Here is a 7,878-nt window from a genome sequence, read left to right as displayed (position 1 = left end):
ATTGGTAACACTCAGGCTTGAGAGTTTTACAGCAAGCACAGCTGAACCCAGGACAGTGCAGCTCGGTGGGGGAAGGGCGTCCACCATTACTGAGGCACTTTACCCCTACGGAGGTACTCTGCCATTGCTGATGCAGCCTAATGTTGCCGAGGCAACCTGCCATAACAAAGAGAGTCTGCCACTAAAGAGGTGGGCCACCATTGCCACTACAGTTCTAACCACAGCCATATAAACAGGACTACAGGGAATTACACATGGCAGCAGGCCAGAGCCCATGGCAATAGGGCAGAGCCCATGGCAGCTCAGCCTAGCCACTACAGGCAGGCAGTGACTAGAATGCCTCCTTGCTGAGCAGGATGGTGCAACAGATACTCATAAATAAAGCCCTAACTCCCCAGGACAGAGCACCTGAAGAAAAAAAATGGGGGTTTATGAGTTCTGCTGCAGCAGACTTAAACATACCTGTCTAGCAGCCCTGAATGAACAACGGAGCTCACAGCTCAGCACTTGAGCTCCTATAAAGTACAGACTGTCTCCTCAAGCAGCCCCTGACCCCCATATATCCAAAGAGTCACCTCACAAAGGGATGATCAGACTGACATTTGGCATGCATCATTCTGGGACAAAGATAGCAGAAGAAGAATCTGTTAGCAACCCTCATGGTTCCGTGGCTGCTACAGGAGTTCCACAGGCTAGCAAGGCCTGGAGTGGACCTCAGCAGTCCTACAGCAGAGGGGCCAGACTGTTAGAAGGAAAACTAAGAAACAGAAATACTTCATCATCAACAATCTGGACGTCCACTCAGAGACCCAATAGGAAAATCAGCAACTACTCAGATGACAGGTGGATAAATCTACAAAGATGGGAAGAAACCAGTGCAAAAAGAGGAAAACACCTGATATCAGAACACCTTGCCTCCTACAAGGGACCACAACTCCTCATCAGCAAGGGAAGAAAGCTGGATGGAGAATGAGTGTGATGAAATGACAGACTAAGACTTCAGAGGTGGGTAATGAGAAACTTCCATGAGCTAAAAGAACATGTTCTAAAACAATGCAAAAAAAAACTAAAAACCTTGACAAAAGATTTGAAGAAATGATAACAAGAATGGACAACTTAGAGAGGAATATGAGTGAATTGAAGAAGCTGAAAAACACAACACGAGAACTTCGCAAAATATGCACAATTTTCAACAACTGAATTGACCAAGCAGAAGAAAGGGTATCAGAAATCAAAGATCAACTCAATGAAATACAATGCGAAGACATGATTACAGAAAAAAGTGCTAAAAGGAATGAACAAAGTCTCCAAGAAATATGAAACTATGTGAAGAAACCTAATCTATGTTTCATAGGTATACCTGAATGGGACAAAGATAATGAATCCAAGCTGGAAAATACTCTTTAGAATATTATTCAGGAAAATTTCCCCAACCTAGCATGACAGACCAATATTCAAGTCCAGGAAATACAGAGAACACCACAAAGATATTCTGCCAGAAGAGAAACCCCAAGGCACATAATCATCAGATTCACCATGGTTGAAATGAAGGAGAAAATGCTAAAGGCAGCCAGAGAGAAAGGTCGGGTCACCCACAAAGGAAAGCCCATCAGACTCACAGCAGATATCTTGACAGAAAGCCTATAAGCCAGAAGAGAGTGGAGGCCAATACTCAACATTCTTAAAGAAAATAACTTTCAAGCCAGAATTTCCTATCCAGCCAAACTGAGCTTCATAAGTGAAGGAAAAATAAAATCCTTTGCAAACAAGCAAGTACTCAGAGATTTTTGTCACCACCAGGACTGCTTTACAAGAGACCCTGAAAGAGGCACAACCAGTACCAGCCATTCCAAAAACATACCAAATGCTAAAGAGCATCAACAAAATGAAGAATCTGCATCAACTAATGAGCAAAACAGCCAGCTAGAAACAAAATGCCAGTATCAAATTCACACATAACAATATTAACCCTAAATGTAAATGGGCTAAATGCACCAATCAAAAGACACAGACTGGCAAATTGGATAAAAAGCCAAAACCCATTGGTGTGCTGCATCCAGGAAACCCATCTCACATGCGAGGATACACAAAGGCTCAAAATAAAGGGATGGAGGAAGATCTACCAAGCAAATGGAGAGCAACAAAAAGCAGGAGCTGCAATTCTCATCTCTGATAAAATAGACTTTAAAGCAACAAAGATCAAAAGAGACAAAGAAGGACATTACATAATGGTAAAAGGATTGATAAAACAAGAAGAGCTAATGATGCTAAATATATACAGACCCAATACAGGAGCACCCAGATGTATAAGGCAAGTTCTTAATGACTTACAAAGAGACTTAGCCTCCCACACAATAATAGTGGAAAACTTTACCAGTCCACTGTCAATATTAGACAGATCAACCAGACAGAAAATTAACAGGGATATCCAGTGCTTGAATTCAGACCTGGAACAAGCAAACCTGATAGACATTTACAGAACTCTCCACACCAAATCCACAGAATATACATTCTTCTCAGCACCACATCACCTCTACTCTAAAATTGACCCCAGAATTGGAAGTAAATCACTCCTCAGAAAATGCAAAACAACTGAAATCATAACAAACAGTCTCTCAGACCATAGTGCAATCAAGTTAGAACTCAGAATTCAGAAACTAACTCAGAACTATACAGCTTCATGAAAATTGAACAACTGGCTCTTGAATGTTGACTGGATAAACAATGAAATGAAGGCAGAAATATAGTTCTTTGAAACCAACGAGAATGAAGGCACACATACCAGAATCTCTGGGACACATTTAAAGCAGTCCCTAGAGGAAAATATATAGCAATAAGTGCCCACATCAGAAGAGTGGAGAGATCCAAAATTGACACCCTATCATCAAATTTGAAAGAGCTAAAGGAGCAAGATAAAAAAAACTCAAAACCCAGCAGAAGACAAGAAATAACTAAGATTAGAGCAGAACTGTAGGAGATAGAGACACAAAAAAACCATTCAAAAAATCAATAAATTCAAGAGCTGGTTTTTTGAAAAGATCAACAAAATAGACAGACCACTAGCCAGATTGATAAAAAAGAAAATAGAGAATAACCAAATAGATGCAATAAAACAATAAAGGGGAAATCACCACAGATTCCACAGATATTTAAACCATCATCAGAGAATATTACAAACAACTGTATGCACATAAACTAGTAAACCTAAAAGAAATGGATAAATTCCTGGACACTTGTGTCCTCCCAAGCCTAAACCAGGAGGTAGCTGAAACTATGAATAGACCAATAACAAGGTCTGAAGTTGAGGCAGCAATTAAGAGCCTATCACACAAGAAAAGCCCAGGTCCAGATTGGTTCATAGCCGAATTCTACCAGACACACACAAAGAGAAGCTGGTACCATTCCTTCTGAAACTATTCCAAATAATCCAAAAAGAGGGAATCCTTCCCAAATCTTTTTATGAGACCAATATCATCCTGACACCAAAATACGGCAGAGACTCAACAAGAAAAGAAAACTTCAGGCCAATATTCATGATGAACATAGATGCAAAAATCTTCAATAAAATACTGGCAAGCCGATTGCAACAGCACATCAAAAAGCTTATCCATCATGATCAAGTAGTATTCATCCCGGGGATGCAAGGCTGGTTCAACATATGCAAGTCTATAAACATAATTCACCACATAAACAGAACCAAAAACAAAAACCACATGATTATCTGAATTGATGCACAGAAGGCCTTTGACAAAATTCAACAGCCCTTTATGCTAAAAACCATCAATAAACTTGGTATTGATGGAACGTATCTCAAAATAATAAAAGTTATTTATGACAAACCAACAGCCAATATCATACTGAATGGGCAAAAACTGGAAGCATTCCCTTTGAAATCTGGCACTAGACAAGGATGCCCTCTTTTACCACTCTCATTCAATATAGTACTGGAAGTTCCAGCCAGAGCAGTCAGGCAAGAAAAAGAAAAGGGTTTTCAAATAGGAAAGGTGGAAGCCAAATTGTCTCAGTTTGCAAACGACATGATAGTATACCTAGAAGACCCCATCACCTCAGCCCAAAAACTCCTGAAACTGATAAGCACCTTCAGCAAAGTCTCAGGATATAAAATCAATGTGCAAAAATCACAAGCATGCCTATACACCAATAACAGACTGAAAGAGAGCCAAATCAAGAACGAACTACCATTCACAATTGCTACAAAAAAGAATAAAATACCTAGGAATACAACTTACAAGGAACATAAGGGACCTCTTCAAGAAAAACTACAAACCAATGCTCAATGAAATAAGAGAGGACACAGATGGAGAAATATTTCATGTTCATGGTTAGGAAGAATCAATATCCTGAAAATGGCTATACTGCCCAAAGTAATTTACAGAATCAATGCTATCTCCATCTAGCTACCATTGACTTCCTTCACAGAACTGGAAAAAACCACCATGAACTTCATATGGAACCAAAAGAGAGCCTGCATAGCCAAGTCAATTCTAAGAAAAAAGAACACAGCAGGAGGCATCACACTACTGGATTTCAAACTGTACTACAAGGCTACAGAAATCAAAACAGCATGGTACTTGTACCAAAACAGAGATAAAGACCAATGGAACAAAACAGAGGCATTGGAGGCAACACAACATATCTACAACCATACAATCTTTGATAAACCTGACAAAACAAGCAATGGGGAAAGGATACCCTGTTTAATAAACGGTGTTGGGAAAACTGGCTAGCAGTGTGCAGAAAGCAGAAACTGGAGCCCTTCCTGACACCTTACACTAAAATTAACTCTAGATGGATTAAAGACTTAAACTTAAGACCTGGCACCATAACAACCCTAGAAGAAAATCTAGGCAAAATGTCCATTCAGGCCGGAGTAAGCAAGTACTTCATGACCAAAACACCAAAAGCATTGGCAACAAAAGCCAAAATAGACAAATGGGACCCAATCAAACTCCATGGCTTCTACACGGCAAAAGACATAGTCACTAGAGTGAATCAGCAACCAACAGAATGGAAAAACAGTTTTTGCAGTTTACCCATCTGACAAAGGACTGATATCCAGAATTTATAAAGAACTCAAACAGATTTACAAGAAAAAAACAAAGAAGCCCATTCAAAAATGGGCAAAAGATATGAACAGACACTTTACAAAAGAAGACATACATGAGGCCAACAAACATATGAAAAAATGCTCATCATCACTGGTCTTTAGAGAAATGCAAATCAAAACTACATTGAGATACTATCTCACGTCAGTTAGAATGGCGATCATTAAAAAATCTGGAGGCAACAGATGCTGGAGAGGATGTGGAGAAATAGGAACACTTTTACACTGCTGGTGGGAGTGTAAATTAGTTCAACCATTGGGGAAGACAGTGTGGCAATTCCTCAAGGACCTAGAAATAGAAATTCCATTTGACCCAGCAATCCCATCACTGGGTATATATCCAAAGGACTATAGATCGTTCTACTATAAGGACACATGCACATGAATATTCATTGCAGCACTGTTTACAATAGCAAAGACCTGGAACTAGCCCAAATATTCATCTATGATAGACTGGACTGGGAAAATGTGGCACATATACACCATGGAATATTATGCAGCAATCAAAAATGTTGAGTTCGTGTCCTTTGTAGGGACATGGATGAATCTGGAGGACATCATTCTTAGCAAACTGACACAAGAACAAAAAATGAAATACAGCATATTCTCACTCATAGGCAGGTGATGAACAATGAGAACACATGGACAAAGGGAAGGGAGCACTACACACTGGGGTCTATTGGGGGGAATGAGGAGGGACAGCGGTGGGGGGGAAGCTGGGAGGGATAGCATGGGGAGAAATGCCAGATGTGGGTGAAGGGGAGGAAGGCAGCAAAGCACACTGGCACGTGTGTACCTATCCAACTATCTTGCATGTTCTGCACATGTACCCCAAAACCTAAAAGGCAATTAAAAAAAAAAAGAGTGGAGTGGAGAATGAACTTCAGTTTTCTGGTTTGCAGGAGTGCATGGCAGGGAAAACTAAATAAGTCTGACATAGGAGAAAGATGAAGAGCTTGATGATGGACATGGGGAATTTGCAAAAACTCAAATGGAAAACTAAGGATTGCAGGTAACTCCTACATATTGGTTCCACTTCCTGAATTTGTATTTTTCTTTAGCAGACCACAGACTAATATCCTATCCAACTATTTACTGGAGCCATATATGCTAAGGGCATCCAAGATATCAAACCCACCAAATAACACCATACTGATGGTTGTAGAAATAACCCAAACATACATTTTTAGGTTTGATAAAATGCTACAAAATCACAGTATTCAAAGAAACAAAATAAATAGGTTTTCAACATGCTTAGTTTATAATTACCAAGTATGAATGACAGGAAATCATTTGTTGTGTTCTTTTAAAGTTGGGGAGAGCTTGGTTTTACAAAAGAAGTCAGAACACTGAGCATTTCAAAATTTAGTAGACAAAATTGTGTAAATGCTAAAGTTGCATTTTATCCTTTTTTATTTTTTACTGTACAGTTTATATTTTAACTATAGTTTGAGAGACATGTAGAATTACAACTTTGCATGTTTGATTTAGATAAATTTTGTAACTTCATTTCAAATCACTGCATTGAATCAAAGTAATTCATATCAAATCTTGTTCAAATCATATTTATAGTTTAAATAAAATTGAGTTAGTCATCAATGTTAGAAGTCAAAGCTGCTTAGAAAAGCAAAAAGACAAAGAAGGATACATTGAGGGTTTATATGGCATATTTTGAATTCTGCTAAATATTTGTTCTGAGATTGTTAAAGTTTAGACAAACTGTCTAACTTTAGGTAGAGAAATTGAAGTAGAGAATATGATTTTAATTTTGAATTATGTATTGATCATATGTTTAAAGATCACTAGTTTTTTAAGAGCTCATAGCCTAAATTTGACATAAATGGGAAATTATATATGCATACAAAAATCTTTTTAAAACACTACCATAATGTAGAATAAAAGTAAAACCATTGAGTCTCAAATATTTCAAAATTTTAAAACCTTTCTAGTTTAATTAAATGTTTGCAACTAAATATTTCTTGCATAATTACAATTAAAGATGAGTGAATTCAAATTAATTTTTTTGTAGATTTTAGAACACTCCCAGGATCCTGTGAGTGTTAAAAATACTTTAAAACTCACATGACATAGGATCGTCTAACAATTCAGAGATGACAGAAAATACCAACTCAAATGAACAAATACACAAATGAAAGAGATTTGGAAAAAAACATAATTTGTAATTCCAAGTTATTTTATTTTTATTGGTATACCAGAACAATTCAATTTAGTGAAGCTTGAAAAGAAAAAAAAAGACGTGTCATTGTGTGTCAAGACTAAGAGTTTTATTGCTCTAAGTTTAGAAAGCATGATAACATAAATTATTTGTGGTGATTGGCATAACTGTTTCCATTTTCCTTAATCACAATCTTACTATTCTCTGACCAAATTACCTAATTTAAATAAGATATACAGAAATATTGTAAAGTTTTCTGTAGGCAATTTCAAATTATATCCAGCTACCAACATTCAAATTATAAACTGATATTTAAGTCAAAGTATTATATAGTTCTTACAACAACTCTTCAAGGCAGGCTTTATTTTTCCTGTTTTATAAAGAGAACACAGAATCAGAGAGAGGTTAAGCTGATCACTCATGGTATCATAGCTAAAGGGTTTTAAACCATTTGTGACCCATGACTATCTAACTCCATAGTTAGTATACTCTGCTCTGCTCCGCTCCACAATACATGACATTATGGAAAAGCTTTGAATTCACGGCCAAAGACCTGGGGAAAAAACCAAAACAAAAC

This window comes from Callithrix jacchus, chromosome 3 (assembly GCF_049354715.1).
Source record: "Callithrix jacchus isolate 240 chromosome 3, calJac240_pri, whole genome shotgun sequence".
Lineage (NCBI taxonomy): Eukaryota > Metazoa > Chordata > Mammalia > Primates > Cebidae > Callithrix > Callithrix jacchus.
The sequence above is the reverse complement of the archived record's forward strand: the minus strand, read 5'-3'. Positions refer to the sequence as shown.